Below are 18269 nucleotides of genomic sequence, written 5' to 3' on the forward strand. Positions count from 1 at the left end.
ACCCTTCGTGCACCAGAATGTGATTGTATGGCACCGTTAGGAAGTTTAGGACCTCCCAATACCTCCCCGCAGCTCTTCCTCACAGTTCAGCAACAACAACAACAACAACAACAACAACGAGCCGCCATCGAACATGTGCTCGACGGGGTTACCAAACAGGGGCTCCCTGTCAGCTCCTCGTCAAGGGCGGAGCCCGGTAACCCCCGCACCCAATGGAAGCGGCGGACCGGCCCCAGTGGGGCGGAACCAACCAGCCGAGGGCGTGTCACTCCCCGCTGAGCATGCGCAGGGAGAGGGAGGTGACGTCAGATGCACGCTGAGCTTGGAGCAAGCAAGACCACCTCCGAGCGCTGTGAGGCCTCCCTGCATCTTTTGGACCGTGCTTTATCCTGTCCCCGAGCCAAGGTGCACCTTGTGCTATCGACCTACCTGTCCCTTCCTGCCATCAATCCCTGTGTAAGTCTACCTTGTCCGTTTGTCCGTGGTCTGTCTGGGATATGATAAGACGGTATTTAAGTGCCCATCTCTTCTGTGTCTTTACCTCACTCTGCCTTGTAATCTACCCCCTTTTCTCCACCACTGTAATTATACCCTCCTCCGGAGGTCTTGAGAACTGTACCCCTTGCGTCGTTTCCTCTTTCCCAGTTGTCGTGTCCTTTCCATCATTGATTTAGCATAGCGCGATTTGGCCAACGTCTGGGTGAATCGGGTGAGTGTAAGGGAAGAAAAGGGGAGCAACTGTTCGGCCGCGGTAATACCACCGCTCGGTAAATAACATCCTAATCCGCGGTCCGTAACAACTGGTGTCGAGGAGTGAGATACGAGGCCCGAACCAAATTTTTAAAACAGCTAAAAAAAAAAAAAAAAATTATAATTTGGTCAAAATTATAAAGTACCGAAATTTTACAAAAACCCGAATTTTGAAAGTCGCGCTATGGGAGATCAAGACGGCTGGGTTCCGGTAGAGGAGAGTGAGGCAGGGTCGATCCAGGACCAAATTGAGGGACATGAGGAGAGCGAAGCAGTGAGGGCGGCAGGTTCGCAAAATGGCGGCGCTAGGCATGGGGAAGAGGAGCGCGAACAACACGTCGGCGCCGCGCAGGGGATTGCGGTAGCTGTACCCGTGCCGCCGATGGACATGCAAGTCCTCATGGCGCAAATAGGGGCCCTGTTGGCCCAGAATAGCGAGAAATTGAGGGAGGACATGGGGGCCAATAGCCAACGGTTAGAACAAAAGATCGGGGGTTTAAGGAATGACATGGGGTCCAATAGCGAGAAATTAAGGAATGACATGGGGTCCAATAGCGAGAAATTGAGGGAGGACATGGGGGCCCAGATCGGAGGGTTAGGGAGTAGAATAGAGGGATTAGGAAACAAATTTGAGGGACTAGACAACAAATTTGAGGGATTAGACAATAGATTAGGGGAAATACAGGAGGGGTTAACGGGGGTAGAAAACAGAATGGCCGCTCAAGAGAATCAAATGGAAGGGATGAAAAAGGGGTTAGAGGGGTTAGAAAACAGTATGGAAGGCAAATTGAGGGACATGAGGGACCAAGCGGAAAGGGAAGTTAAACAAATGGGGCAGCAGATAGAGGGGGTCAGAATGGGGATAGAAACTAAATTGGATGCTCACAGGGAGGAAATGGAGCAGATGAGGGTGGCATCTGGGCAGGAGATGCAAGTGATGGGAGGGGAGATCAGAAGAGGTGTGAGTGAGGAGGTCGGAGGAGTGCGCGAGGAGGTGAGGCACTGTGAGGGGCGCATGGAGAAGGAGGTGAGAAAGGGGACTGTAAAATTGCAAGGTGGTATAGAGGACTTGACGCTGGGAGTGGAACAGCTGACGGAGGGACAAAAAGAACTAACGGAGCAGGTTCAAAGGAACACTGCGGTATTAGGAGGGTTAAAAGCGACACAAAACGACATAAAAATGACTTGATAGCGACACAGAGGCAATGTCAGATGGTACGTGAGGGACTGACAACGAGGTTGGACGAGGTGACAGAGGTAATGGAGACGAAGGACCGGCAGGTGAGGACGCACATAGAAACGGTCAAGGTAGCCTTAGAGGACGAATTTGAGGAGACGCACCGGGAAATAAAAGAGGTGAAGCAGAAATTAGAAGAAGTGCAAGAAGGGGTGAGCGAAATTAAGAAGCGACGGAGAGGGGATAAGAAAGAGATAAAAGAGGAGGTAAAAGAATTGGTCCAAAGTCTGTGTTCGGATCGTGATGATGTGCTCATTAACCGGATGAGGGATTCGCAGGTGGTAGAGGAGAAGCGAAGAGAAAGAGGACCCGGTGTAAGTGGTGACCAATATGGTCGTGCGTATGATGCGCCAGGTGATTTAATGAGCTTGGGGGTCGAGATGGACCCGGGTGTTCGTGAGAGGCCGTTGGTGAAGTGTGCGACAGGTCTGGTGTGCGAAAAAGGAGGTGTGCGAGAAAGTCCGACTCTGGGGTGTGTGAGGAAAAAGTGCGCGCCAAGGAGTGAGGGTGCTGTCGAGAGTGAGTCGGTCGTAGCGCGTGTGCGAGGGAGCACATGGAAGCGCGTAGTGAGGAGTGTTACAGAGGATGTAAGGGAAGAATGCACGCCTGTGGTGAGTGTTACAGAGGATGTAATGGGAGAGGATGCGCGAGCAAGGTGTGTAACGGACGGGTGCATGGGGAAAGAGTGCGCTGTCAAAAGTAAGGAAGAGTGTACACCTGTGGTGAGTGTTACGGAGGAAGTAACGAAAGAGTGTGCGCAAGAGGATGCACGAGAAAGGTGTGTAACGGACAGGTGCATGAGGAAAGAGTGCGCTGTCGAGAGTAAGGGTGAGTGCGCTGTCAAGAGTGGTGGTGAAAGTAGTGAGAGTGACACGGAGCGTGAGTTGGTTGTGGCAGGTGAGAGAGGATGTACACCTGGAATGGAAGGATGCACACCTGGAATGGTAGAGCGTGTGTGGGACTGCACACTTGAGTTGGTCGTGAGGCACGTGGTTGGGTGTGCGAGTGAGAGCACACCTGTGATTGTCACAGAGGAGGTGACCGAGGAAGGGGCGCGAAGAGGTGTGTTAGTGAGGTGTGCGAGCGACGAATGTGTGCCAAGGTGTTCGGTGGTCAGGTGTGTGACCAAGTCTGTGAGCGGAATGAGTGTACCTGGGTGTGTAAGAGAAGGTGCAATGACCAAGAGCAGGGAGACAGCTGGATGTTTGAGCAAGGAACGGGTAGCGTATGCGTGTAAGCATGCAGGTGAGGCATCGACGGTAACCGGGTTAGCGGCTAGAGCGACTTATAGCCGAATCGGGCCCTCGGTGCGCGCCGAGCAGCTTCGCGTGCCGCGAGGACCAGCGGGGATCCGAACCACGGCGGTTTCGAAAGAACCGCCGTACGCGATCCACGCCGGGCCGCGCTTTGAACGGCCGCGTCCGTGCTCCACTAAGCGGAGCGGGCAGCCCGATAGGAAGGGTCGTCATGGCGACCCCTTTTTGTTGAGGCATTCCGGCCGGTCGAGATCGGGCCATGGGATGGCTCCGTGCCGAGATGGTGCGTGGGATCTCGGCCCGGGTAAACCTCCTTCCCTGCACCGAATGTCGGACGCATCCAGCCGCCGGCACCAAACAACCCGCATTCATTGCTCGGCTTTACGAAGCCGGGCTGTGGAAGTGAATTGGCGCACCGAGAGGCATTAGTAAGTAGACTGTAATGACGAGGATAGTGTTTTGGCCCCGAAATTAGAAAAACAAAATTTGATGATTGGCAAAGGATTGGCAGTAATGATTGGCAGATGATGGGTAGTGATTGGCAAATTTTTGATTTGTTGAAATTTGATGTGCAAAATTGGTAGTGGGAGATGCCCGATGTGGTGGGATGGCAACTCTGTCATCCCTCACAATCAGGGCAAATGCACTAGATTATGGGGTTGATGGCAGTGAAAACTAGCCCGGGAGGGTGAGGATATATCGTTTGTAGGGATCTAGCGAAGATGACATTAGGTAACGTTAAGGTTAGTTAGTGACTGATACCTGTAGTGGGGACGCAGGTAGCTTAGTGTGGATGATAATGACGTGGGAGCGCAATAGTTTAAAGGGAAGACGGAGGAGCGCGAGTTTTAGAAGGGAGTAGACAGAGCAGATGATGCAGTGTGAATGGAAGTGCTGGTGAGCAGCTTCAAATGAGGCATCGGTGAGGCAATGCTCCGAGGTGTGTGTGAGTGTACAAGTGATGAATGAGAGAGCATTGCGGATGAGTGTCATGGTGAGTAGTGAGTGTTGTGGATCAGCGCGAATGCGCTTAGGGGAGAGAAGGGTGCAGGCGGCACCAAGTATGAGAGCACAGGTGTGCAAGTACAGGTGTGTGGAATATATGGAGCAGAGAATGAGTGGTGTGGAGAGAGTTGGAGTAAGTGGTACGGAGTGGTGTGCGTGGTGCGAAGGTGTGGATGGGGGAAGAGTGGACCCCTTTCACGAGTACCCGGGGCGGGTAGTGTAAGTGTTAGGTAGAGGGTATAGGTAAATTGTGGTTGGATATTGGCATCTGTGGTGCGGGTGGAAGAATGATGATTGCATGGGTGCATTAGTGTTGTGGAAATGGCTGGGCGTGTAGCCTGTTAGTGTGTGTAGTTGGTTTGGGCACTCCACCACTGTGACGATGTCGGCCAGGTGAGGCCGCAGGTGGGCTCTGGGAGCCGTTAGTGTCAGTGGGTGCCTGAGGATCCCGGGTGTGGATCGGGCAGCCCGTGCCAGAGAGGGCACCGAGGGGGTGAGAGTGCGAGAGGGCCTTCCCCAGTTAGTTAGGTTAGGGTGAGGAGCAGGTGAGCTCGGTAGGCAACAACAGTGGTGGAGGTGTGCAGGTGGGTGGACCGGCTGGGAGCGTCACACGACCCAGCCACCGAAATTGTGCAGGAGCACCGAGTGTTGAATCGGGGGAGTGAGACCCCAAATTGAGAAGCACCACAGTTTGGTCAATGGGAATTGGTTTTTAGAACCCATAGTGTAAGTTGGCCAATGGATTGGCAGGGAAAGACCCCGGGTGGTGTAAAGTGTGTTAATGTCATTTAGGAAATAGTTAGGATTGATGAACCTGTCGCACCATACGCAGCCACTTACCTGAGGTGATGATGATGACTCCACACCTGTGTTTCCTTTGTTTTGTGTTGCAGGAAAGGAGAATTGCTGTTTGGATTTGTGAGATGCATCACAACGTGGATGAGACATTGGGGTGATTCCATCTCTCCCTCCTTAGGAGGGACTGATGATGAATTGGTGATGGCAAATTTTGATGAGAGTTGGAAATGGCAAATTTGATTGGTTAGGAGGGAGAGAAGACGAATTTGGTTTATGGGAGGAACGGGGAAGACAGTAGGGACGTTTGTTTGATGTGTAAAGTAGATGTTTATGGGTAGTGTTGTGTTTTGTGGATACAGTAAGGGGTAAGGGAGGGGCAATGTAGGTTACCTGGTGGGGGGGGGGGGGCGTACGGTAGGAACGTACCTGTCTCACCTGGTTCCCATGTGCCCCCAGTGTGCATTGCCTTGTATTGCGTGCACTTTTGCGCCCTTACCACCTTACTCACTTGTCTTCTTTTGTCTCCCACCTCCGAGGATCTGGCTTTGGGGCAGAGAGAGAGGAGAGAGAGGTGCTGGCTCCGCAGTTGTGGGCCTGTACTTCCGCTGCTTGCTGCCTGGATCGATACACCATATGGACCGCAATTTTTGTGGCCGCCCACAATGGACCGCAGTTCTTTTGCGGTCAAGCACCACCCGTGGATGGACCTCTGGGTCAACGTGGCACCTATGCCATACAGGTGAACCACTTTTAGTTGGCCCCCTGACGGCCACAATTAAGAGATGGACGCGGTTGGCGCCTTTCTTTATTTCTAAAGAAGCCAGAAGGCCAAGTGCACTCCATGAAGGCAAGACCAGCGGCAGAACATCGGCCGGCTGCGACACCACCGGTGACCATGGACACTTAATTGTGCATTGTTATTGAACACTTTATTGGTGCACCGGATGGTGCTGACTGTGCATAATGGGGTGGTGCTTTTGGTGCTTGGAAGGGGTGCTCTGCACATTATTAAAGGCCGTAGGGCCACAGGGCACTCGTGGGTTGGTGTATCGATGCTGGCATGCGTGCTCTCCCTATGCATAACATCTGCATGTGTTCCTCAAAGAACAGGTCCTGGATTGTAGTGTAAATATCAGTGTAGTCTTGTATAAATGATGCTCCCTACCGGCTGTATGTTTAGTTTGAGGATGCTTTCCGCGATTCGGTTATCCTCTGGGTGTGTTTCTGTTAGGAGAAGGGTGCAACGTCGCAGGGGGACATATTTACTCATTTGTGAACATCTGTAAAACTGTCGCACTCAGGGTTGAGTTAATAGTAGAGGGAACTACATCTGAGTGCCACACTAAAGTAGGTAAAAATTTATCGGGTCGGGACGCCCCGAGGTCGAGAAGGGTGCAGTGTTGCGGATATGGGATTTGCATCCATCCATATCCGCTTGTAAATATTCCCCTATTTCCTCAATACTTCCCAACTCTCCCCAATCCCCCATTCCCTAGTCCCATTTTCTGTAAACAACACTCTGTAGACCCGACCTCCCCCTATTTCCCCCATTAAATGTCGCACCCAGGTTCACCGCATCTCATGTAAGACAACTATAGGACATCTTGCTAGTTATTCTTAGTCTATGTCAGTTAAGGATTCGTTTCCATTAATTCTGACCCTTCGTTGCACCAGAATGTGATTGTATGGCACCGTTAGGAAGTTTAGGACCTCCCAATACCTCCCCGCAGCTCTTCCTCACAGTTCAGCAACAACAACAACAACAACAACGAGCCGCCATCGAACATGTGCTCGACGGGGTTACCAAACAGGGGCTCCCTGTCAGCTCCTCGTCAAGGGCGGAGCCCGGTAACCCCCGCACCCAATGGAAGCGGCGGACCGGCCCCAGTGGGGCAGAACCAACCAGCCGAGGGCGTGTCACTCCCTGCTGAGCATGCGCAGTGAGAGGGAGGTGACGTGAGATGCGCGCTGAGCTTGGAGCAAGCAAGACCACCTCTGAGCGCTGTGAGGCCTCCCTGCATCTTTTGGACCGTGCTTTGTCCTGTCCCCGAGCCAAGGTGCACCTTGTGCTATCGACCTACCTGTCCCTTCCTGCCATCAATCCCTGTGTAAGTCTACCTTGTCCATTTGTCCGTGGTCTGTCTGGGATATGATAAGACGGTATTTAAGTGCCCATCTCTTCTGTGTCTTTACCTCACTCTGCCTTGTAATCTACCCCCTTTTCCCCCACTGTAATTATACCCTCCTCCGGAGGTCTTGAGAACTGTACCCCTTGCGTCGATTCCTCTTTCCCAGTCGTCGTGTCCTTTCCATCATTGATTTAGCATGGCGCGATTTGGCCAACGTCTGGGTGAATCGGGTGAGTGTAAGGGAAGAAAAGGGGAGCAACTGTTCGGCCGCGGTAATACCACCGCTCGGTAAATAACATCCTAATCCGCGGTCCGTAACAATATATATATATATATATATATATATATATATATATATATATATATATATATATATATATATATATATATATATATATAATGGTATCTGTAATCTGGTTCTCCAACCTAATGAGCGGACAACATGATGTCATCGCCATGCACGTCCGCCTTGCCTGCAAAGTTCCAGAGGAACCATCTAGCAGTGCGTCATTACGGATTATAAATACAGATACTGTCACAAGTGCATGCAAAACTCACAGTTACCGACCTGGTTTCGCCCTTGTTGGGGCTTCATCAGGGCAACGCAGTGAGGCTTTCCATACACTTGTAACTCTGTGACCCTTTCGGTTTTTATATCAGTCACTATGCGACCTTCATATCATCAGTGGAGAACCGCCAGCAAGGTGTCCCATACAGCTGCTGCTGCACCTTGCTGGGAGCGATAAGCACCGCCTGCCACGCGGTGACGTTATCTCTGGTATCCACTCATCATATGGAGTCGACCTGGTTGCGGTTGGGAGTTACTAATAATGGTATCTGTAATCTGGTTCTCCAACCTAATGAGCGGACAACATGACGTCATCGCCATGCACGTCCGCCTTGCAAGGTCGCTCCCATCGCTATCCTGGGATACAAGCGGATATCGCTCCCAGCAAGGTGCAGCAGCAGCTGTATGGGACACCTTGCTGGCGGTTCTCCACTGATGATATGAAGGTCGCATAGTGACTGATATATATATATATATATATATATATATATATTGTTGCGGTTTTAGAACCCACACTTTTGTAAATAATAGTCACTTGTAAATATGACAGTAAAGGTTAAAGGTTGCACCCTTAGTTAGGCCACAGCAACACGTAGGCCACCATAGGAACTCAGTTATTTCCTTATTATGTGTTTTAGATAAGGCCGTGTTTCCAATAGTTGAATCTGCGTTGCATCAATCAAATAAGGAGTAGGCCCTTTTGTTCATTTTGCGACCTCTCTCCAAATTCTGTTGTGCGCCTTGGTTAGCGTTCGCACAGGCACCGCCATTGACCATGCGGTCGGCTCGAGGAAGAAGGGGGCGGAGCGCCAAGGACAAGGTGTGGCCTGTCAACTAGTCATCAAAGGCGTGGCCGGTAAGCCCCCACCAGCCAACCAGGGCTGATGAAATATCACTGGCGGGCATGGCTTGATGAAGCGCGTAGTGATCTTTGAAGCGCGATATATAAGCGCGAGCGCAAAGCCCTTTGACGGACTTCTTTGGAGGGACTTCTTTTGATGGGACTGCGCACATGGACTCCTTCGACGGGCTCCTTTCTGAAAGGACTGTGCGGAGACTGCTGATTGTAAAGGACCTGTTGGAGGCGCGCCTATTGTGAGGGAATGCTTTTGATACGAAGCGCACATTGGGAAAGGAGGACTCACTCGCTGGCGCTGAACTTGAACCTGAGAGAGAGAGAGGGAGTGTTTAGCATGACCGTCCATCTGTTACATACGCTAAAGGACACAAGCCTGCCCCCCCCCCCCCCCACCATATGTAAGGTCCGCTCACGGGTGAACGATACGCGCGAAGCTGCTTGCCGGGTTTTCGGCCATGGAACCGGAGCCTCACCTGGAGCCTGGACCCCATCGCCTGGACCATCTGCCTGGACCTTGCACCCTACCAGCTACAATCCCGTGTGAGTGTGTATGTTTGTCCGGGGCCGTAGGTTAAGACTGTGTAGTTAAGCCTGCCCTGTGTCCTGCTTCTTCTTCTTCTTCTTCTTCTTCTTCTTCTTGTACCTTCTTTCCTTTCCTCTTCTTTTTGGTTTGTAAATAAATTCACCTTGTTCTTTCTTGGTTTTTCCCTAATCCGATCGCATCCGTCCTTTCTTTCAATTGAGTACCTGTGGCACGATTTCGGAACCGCTCAGAATCGGGTGTAGTCATTGGTAATGGCTCGGGCCACGGATTGCTAACCACTCGGCATTATCCATCTTATCCGTGGTTCGAGCGGGAGTTGTTCCCTCGTTTCCGGCGGGCGTTAGTACTTAGGTAGCAGCGAACACCTAGGCCTAGCAAACCCTACCTAACGCCGTGCCGGGAAGGACGTTATAGCTTCCCAGGACTCGGGACGGCCAGCTTAACGTACAAGGGGATTAATCCCCCCTTGATAAGGGGAGCCGACATAGACATACACTCACATAGATACACAAATACACACACTCTCTCACACACACACACACACACACACACATAGACACACACACACACACACACACACACTCACATAGACACACACACACACACACACACATATATACATATATATATATATATATATATATATATATATATATATATATATATATATATAAATAAATAAATATATATATAAATATACTGTATATATATATTGTTGCGGTTTTGGGTTTTGTACAGTCAGTATAATAAAGGTTAAAATTCCCCCTCATAGTTAGTCACATAACAACATGTAGCCTCGCGATAGTATAGTTATCTCTTCTTATTTGTGAGCTTAGTCCTTTTCCTATGTTAGTTCTGCGTTGAGTAGAGTAAGGAGAATAGGTCCTACTTCTACTGACTATCCCGCCTCCCTAGTCTCATGCCTCTTTGTGCTGACTTTGGTTCATTTTGGCGCGAATTAACACGAGGCAGGCCGAGGAGGGTCGGGGCGGGGCCGATTGAGGGCGGCAGAGGAGCTGACGGTAAGCGCGAGCCGCCAATCAGGGCTCAGAGGGTGTGGCGGCAGCACGGCGTCACAGGGCGTGGTTGGAAGGTTCGAGAATGTTCGGGGCGGCCCAATATAAGCGGTTGCGCAAAGCCCCCGCGAGGAGTAGCAGGTGAGTTACAGAAGAGGTGAGAAGTTGAAGGAGCGCGGTGAGCCGAAGAGGACTTTGAGAGATACGCGATCGGTGGAAAACGCGCATGAACCAGGATGCGCGCTAATATAAAGTGACGCTCAGTTGAGCCTGAAGCCGAGCCACATACAGTGCATCGAGTTACGCGAGTGATAACGGCTGTGTAACCGCCAGCCGCGCTGAGAGACGCATATTTTCCTTCTTACCTCATCGGCTGCCTTTTGTTCGGGAGACGCGCTACGAGGTTCCTTCCACCGCCTGCTTGCCATCTTCGCGGGACGTGCTGGGACCGTGGAGAGCCAGACAGGGCCGTTCCTGGACGACCACGTCGGCGCGGTTGGCCTGAACATCAACCTGCCTGCAATTCCCTGTGTGAGTGTGATGGGCCCAAGTCTGGGTGTTAAGAATAAGACTGACTAAGTGCTGCTCTGTGTCTCTGCCTACCAATCATTGTACATACGTGTGGGAATAATAATTAAACCTGTGTTCTTCCTTTTCCATTCGATCGTTCTCATGATTTCCGCATTGGCTAAGCGTGGTATGAGTAGAACCGCTCGAATCGGGTTCCACTACTAAGAACTGCATGGACCACGTTGTACTCAATCCGCTCGGTGTACCAAAATCACACGTGGCTCATGCGAGGCTTGCTTCCCCGCTTCCGCGGCGGTGCAGGGATTTAGGTACGAGCGAGACTTGGTCCCGAAACCCTACCTTGTGTTTGTCCGGAAGAGGCGTTTCAAGTCTCTCGGTTCCACCAAGCCCAGAAAGAACAAGGGAATTAATCCCCCCATGGTAAGGGTAAGAAGGGCGGCGGAGAACCGTAGCAATATATATATTGTCGTGTTCCTGGGGGTAAGACCCTTGGGTGACATGACCAAACGAGCTTTAACTCCGAGGCATAAACCCAAACTATGCCGGTGTTATCTCTTCAGCACGCGAGGGAAATGGAGTTCCCTGGTCTTATTTGCACGGACGGACGCAACACGGGGGGTTTTCCGATCCCCACAGACAAATAAACGCAAAACACAGGCATGTCAAAGAAATGCAATAAGTAATGGGTTTAATGAAAATAAGTGCCAGGATAACAAAAGGAATGTGCGGTAAAATCTAATTCCTAAATGAGGATCCTCCATCAGACACAATTACAACACAAGGGGAAAACGAAAGTAAAAATAAATGTGGTGTGGTGCCTTGGCTGGTACTCAGCTCCTGTCTCCACGACGGTTTGGGGCCGTCCCTGCGTGGGAAAACACGCAATGACACGAAGTCGGTTCCTTCTCGTTCAGCTGCACCGAGCTCCGGCCATCCCGAACTTCCAAGGTGTGCACAACACGAAGCGCAGCCGTCACGAGCCAACACCAAGAGAGAAAGAGGGATGCGTCCGTCTTCACCAACGCCCGAAGCAGAGAGAGTGAATGCGACCGCCTATTACCGTACGAGCAACAGAGAGGGAGTGAATACGACTGCTCCTACCCAGAGCCCATGAGAGAGAAAATACCAGTGCTTTCCCTTTTTGCTCCGACTGTCTCGAACGTTCTCTCTGACATCACCCGCGCTCCAAACACCGAGCGCCTCAATTCGCCCCAACTATCGTAATCGCCCTTTGGGGCGTGGCCTAACGGCCACACTTGGCGCCCGCCGAGAAGTTTTGACTGGGTGGTGTCGTATTGTCTGGGTACCATCGGAGATTATATTATTTTAATCATGGGCCGGTTGCATGGCTAGCCGAATGTGCTTTATAAGAATGAAGGGGAAAATCACAAGGGCAATTACACACTGTGAATGTATCCATAGGCCCTAACTAATTAGCATAGCTCCACCCCTCGCATGGAGACACATAACAGTTACACGGACATCCGGCCCTGACTTAAATACATGAGAGTTTTTCTTCGCGACATTCGGAGAACACTACTCGATACAATTCTACCTCGACTAAGGTAATTCCTTACCTACCCCCACACACGTATCAATATGTGTATATATAATCCAGACACACACACACACACACACACACACACACACACGTGTGTATATATATATTGTTACAGACGCGGTTGTGGATGTTGGTTTACCGAGCGGTTTGGTATGACCGCGTCTGCACGTTTACCCGATTATACTCGAACGTTGGCCGAGTCGCGCTACGCTAAATCAATTGAGGAAAGGACACAACGGCTGGGTTAAAATGACACGACACCAAGGGTTCAGTTCTCAAGACCTCCAGAGGAGGTTATAATATTGCGGAAGGTCAGATTACAGGGATGAGAGAGACAGCATAGTAAGGTAGGCACTTAATTACGGTCTTATAATAGCCCCGACAGACGACAGATAAACAGGACAAAACTGACTCACACGGGGATTGATGGCAAGGAAAGCGGGTAGTCGATGGCTCAAGGTGCACCTTGGCTCAGGGACAGAATCGACCCGGTCCGGTCCAGTAGATGCAGGGAGGTCGCTCAGCGCTCGGAGGTCGCGACTTGTCCTTTCAAGCTGGGGGCGCATCTGATCTCACATCCGGTAAGTCGCTGCGCATATCCGGCGGGGAGTGACACGCCCTCGGCTCGTTAGCTCCGCCCCAGATGGAATCGGCCCGCCGCTTCTCACTGGCTGCGGGGGGTTACCGGGCTCCGCCCCTGACGAGGAGCTGACAGCCAGCCCCTTCGTGGTAACCCCGTGGAGCGCATGGGCAATGGCGGCTAACCGAGCCGGAGTGAGGACGCACACTCCCCGCGCCGCGCCGCGCCCCTCTGTTGTTGTAGTTGTTGTTGTAGTTGTTGTTGTAGTTGTTGTTGTAGTTGTTGTGGTTGTTGTTGTTGTTGCATGGGGAAGATGGGAGGAGGTATGGGGAGGTCCTAAACTCACTACTGGTGCCATACGATCACATTCTGGTGCAACGAAGAGTCAGAATTAATGGAAACGAGTCCTTAACTGACATAGACTAAGAATAACTAGCAAGATGTCCGAAAGTTGTCTACGTGAGATGCGGTGGACCTGGGCACGACATTTAATGGGGGAAGAAGGGGAAGGTCGGTTCTACAGAGTGTTGTTTACAGACAATGGGACTAGGGAATGGGGGATTGGGGATAGTTGGGGAGTATTGGGGAAATAGGGGAATATTTACAAGCGGATATGGAGGCCAAGTCCCATATCCGCAACATTGCACCCTTCTCTACCCTCGGGGCGTCCCGACCCGATAAATTTTTACCTATTTTAGTGTGGCACTCAGATGTAGTTCCCTCTACTATTAACTCTACCCTGAGTGCGACAGTTTTACAGATATTCACAAATGAGTAAATATGTCCCCCTGCGACGTTGCACCCTTCTCCTCTCAGAAACACACCCACAGGATAACCGAATCGCGGAAAGAATTCGCAAACTAAACATACAGCCGGCAGGGAGCATTATTTACAAGACTATGCTGCTATTTACACTACGATCCAGGACCTGTTTTTGGAGGAACACATGCAGATGTTATGCATAGAGAGAGCACGCATGCCAGCATCGATACACCAACCCACGAGTGCTCTGTGGCCTTACGGCCTTTAATAACGTGCAGAGCACCACTTCCACGCACCAAAAGCACCACCCCATCATGTACAGTCAGCACCATCCGGTGCACCAATAAAGTGTCTATAAATCACCGGTGGTGTCGCAGCCGGCCGATGTTCTGCCGCTGGTCTTGCCTTCATGTGGTGCACTTTGCCTTCTTACTTCTTTCAAAAATAAAGAAAGGCGCCAACCGCGTCCATTTCTTTATTGTGGCCGTCAGGGGGCCAACTATTAGTGGTTCACCTGTTTGGCATAGGTGCCACGTTGACCCAGAGGTCCATCAATGGGTGGGGCTTGGCCGCAACAGAACTGCGGTCCATGGTGGGCGGCCACAAACATTGCGGTCCATATGGTGTATCGATCCAGGCAGCAAGCAGCGAAAGTGCAGGCCCACAACTGCGGAGCCAGCACCTCTCTCTCCTCTCTCTCTGCCCCAAAGCCAGATCCTCGGAGGTGGGAGACAAAAGAAGCAGACAAGTGAGTAAGGTGGTAAGGGCTCAAAAGTGCACGCAATGTAAGGTAATGCACACTGGGGGCACATGGGAACCAGGTGAGACAGGTACGTTCCTACCGTACGCCCCCCCCCCCCCACCAGGTAACCTACATGGCCCCTCCCTTACCCCTTACTGCATCCACAAAACACAACACTACCCATAAACATCTACTTTACTAATCAACAAACGTCCCTACTGTCTTCCCCGTTCCTCCCATAAACCAAATTCGTCTTCTCTCCCTCCTAACCAATCAAATTTGCCATTTTCAACTCTCATCAAAATTTGCCATCTCCAACTCAACATCATAATTTGCCATTACCAATTCATCATCAGTCCCTCCTAAGGAGGGAGAGATGGAATCACCCCAATGTCTCATCCACGTCGTGATGCGTCTCACAAATCCAACAGCAATTCTCATTTCCTGCACACAGAACAAAGAAAACACAGGTGTGGAGTCATCATCATCACCACAGGTAAGTGGCTGCGTATGGTGCGACAGGTTCATCAATCCTAACTATTTCCTAAATGACTTTAACAACTTTACACTACCCGGGGTCTTTCTCCTGCCAAACCATTGGCCCTCTTACACTATGGGTTCTAAAAACCAATTCCCATTGACCAAACTGTGGTGCTTTTCAATTTGGGGTCTCACTCCCCCGATTCATCTCCCGGTGCCCTCGCACAATTTCTGGGCTGTGGCGTGTACCTCTCCCAGCGGGTCTACCCACCTGCACACCTCCACCACTGCAGTTGCCTCCGAGCTTACCTGCTCCTTACCCTACCCTAACTACCTGGGGAAGGCCCTCTGGCGCTCTCCCCACTCGGTGCCCTCTCTGGCACTGGGCTACCCGGGTCCGTCCTCCGGATCCTCGGGCCCCACCCACAACTACCGGCTCCCAGAGCCCACCTCCGGCCTCACCTGGCCGACATCCTCACAGTGGTGGAGTGCCCAACCAACTACACACACTAACAGGCTACACGCCCAGCCATTTCCACAACACTAATGCACCCATCCACAATACCATTCTGCAACCGCACCACAAATGCCAATATCCAACCACAATTTACCTATACCCTCTACCTAACACTTACACTACCCGCCCCGGGGACTCGTGAAAGGGGTCCACTCTTCCCCCATCCACACCTTCGCACCATGCACACCACTCCGTATCACTTACTCCAACTCTCTCCACACCCCTGTACTTGCACACCTGTGCTCTCATTCTTGGTGCCGCCTGCACCCTTCTCTCCCCAAGCGCATTCGCGCTGATCCACACACTCACTACTCATACACTGCTCCACACACCTGTCCAGTTCTCACACAGCAATCACACCTGTTCAATCCTCACTCACACGGCATCATCTCAGCTAACTACTCCCCTCTGAAACTTGCGCTTCCCTGTCGTCCCTTTAAACTATTGCGCTCCCTCGTCATTATCATCCACACTAAACTACCTGCGTCCCCACTACAGGTATCAGTCACTAACTAAACTTAACGTTACCTAATGTCATCTTCTAGGGCCCTATCAATATCCTAACCCACCCGGGCTAGTTTTCACTGCCATACACCCCATAAGCTATTGCGCATTTGCCCCACTTGGGAAGGGTGGCAGGGATGCCCCCCCTTACCCACCGGGCCCATCGCTCACTACCAATTTTGCACATCAAATTTCAACAAATCAAAAATTTGCCAATCACTGCCCATCATCTGCCAATCATTACTGCCACTCCTTTGCCAATCATCAAATTTTGTTTTTCTCTAATTTTGGGGCCAAAACACTATCTTCATCACCCGTCTACTCACTAATGCCTCTCGGTGCGCCAATCCCTGTCCAAAGCCCGGCTTCGTAAAGCCAAGCCATGAATGCGGGTTGTTTGGTGCCAGCGGCTGGATACGTCCGGCACTCGGTGCAGGGACGGGGGCTTACCCGGGCCGAGATCCCACGCACCACCCCGGCGTGGAGCCATCCAATGGCTCGATCTCGACCTGCCGGAATGCCTCAACAAAAAGTGGTCGCCATGACGACCCTTCCTATCCAGCCGCCCGCTCCGCCTAGTGGAGCACGGACGCGGCCGTTCAAAGCGAGGCCCGGCACGCACCGAGGGCCCGATTCGGCTAAAAGTCGCTCTAACCTCTAAACCGGTTACCTTTGATGCCTCACCTGCATGCTTACACCCCGCAGCCCGTTCCTTGCTCACACATCCAGCCGTTTCCATGCTCCTCGTACCTTTCCTTACACACCCAGGTACCCTCATTCCACTCACAGCCTTGGTCACACACCTGACCACCGAACACTTTGGCACACATTCGTTGGTCGCACACCTCACCAACACACCTCTTCGCGCCCCCTCCTCTGTCACCTCCTCTGTGACAATCACAGGTGTGCTCTCATTCGCACACCCAACCACGTGCCTCACCACCAACTCCAGCGTGCATTCCCACTCACGCTCTACCATTCCAGGTGTGCATCCTACCATCCCAGGTGTACATCCTCGCTCACCTGTCACAACCAACTCACTCTCCTTGTCACCCTCACTACTCTCACCTCCATTCTTGACAACGCACTCACCCTTACTCCCGACAGCGCACTCTTTCCTCATGCACCTGTCCGTTACACACCTTTCTCGCGCACACTCTTGCGCACACTCTCCCGTCACACCCTCTGTAACACTCACCACAGGCGTGCATTCTTCCTTGCCTTTGACAGCGCACTCTTTCCCCATGCACCTGTCCGTCACACACCTTTCTCGCGCACACTCTTGCGCACACTCTCCCGTCACACCCTCTGTAACACTTACCACACCGCGCTTCCATGTGCTCCCTCGCACACGCGCTACGACCGACTCACTCTCGCCAGCACCCTCACTCCTTGGCACGCACTTTTTCCTCACACACCCCAGAGTCGGACTTCCTCGCACACCTCCTTTTTCACACACCAGACCTGTCGCACACTTCACCAGTGGCCTCTCACGAACACCCGGGTCCATCTCGACCCCCAAGCTCATTAAATCACCTGGCGCATCATACGCACGACCATATTGGTCACCACTTACACCGGGTCCTCTTCCCCTTCGCTTCTCCTCCATCACCTGCGAATCCCTCATCCGGTTAATGAGCACATCATCACGATCCGAACACAGACTTTGGACCAATTCTTTTACTTCCTCCTTTATCTCTTTCTTATCCTCTCTCCGTCGCTTCTTAATTTCGCTCACCCCTTCTTCCACTTCTTCTAATTTCTGCTTCACCTCTTTTATTTCCCGGTACGTCTCCTCAAGCTCATCCTCCAAGGCTACCTTGACCGTTTCCATGTGCGTCCTCACCTGCCGGTCCTTCGTCTCCATTACCTCTATCACCTCGTCCAACCTCGTTGTCAGTCCCTCACGTACCATCTGACATTCCCTCTTCGTCGCTACCAAGTCATTTTTTAGGTCATTTTGTGTCGCTTTTAACCCTCCTATTACCGCTGTGTTCTTCTTTACCTGGTCCGTTAGTTCTTTTTGTCCCTCCGTCAGCTGTTCCACCTCCTGCGTCAGGTCATCTATGCCCCCTTGCAATTTTATAGTCCCCTTTCTCACCTCCTTCTCCATGTGCTCCTTACAGTGCCTCACCTCCTCGCGCACTCCTCCGACCTCCTCACTCACACCTCTTCTGATCTCCTCTCCCATCACTTGCATCTCCTGCCCAGATGCCACCCTCATCTGCTCCATTTCCTCCCTGTGAGCATCCAGTTTGGTTTCTACCCCCATTCTGACCCCCTCTATCTGCTGCCCCATTTGTTTAACTTCCCTTTCCGCTTGGTCCCTCATGTCCCTCAATTTGCCTTCCATACTGTTTTCTAACCCCTCTAACCCCTTTTGCATCCCTTCCATTTGATTCTCTTGAGCGGCCATTCTGTTTTCTACCC

Source organism: Myxine glutinosa, chromosome 10, assembly GCF_964187855.1.
Source record: "Myxine glutinosa chromosome 10, kmMyxGlut1.1, whole genome shotgun sequence".
NCBI classification, from domain to species: Eukaryota; Metazoa; Chordata; class Myxini; order Myxiniformes; family Myxinidae; genus Myxine; species Myxine glutinosa.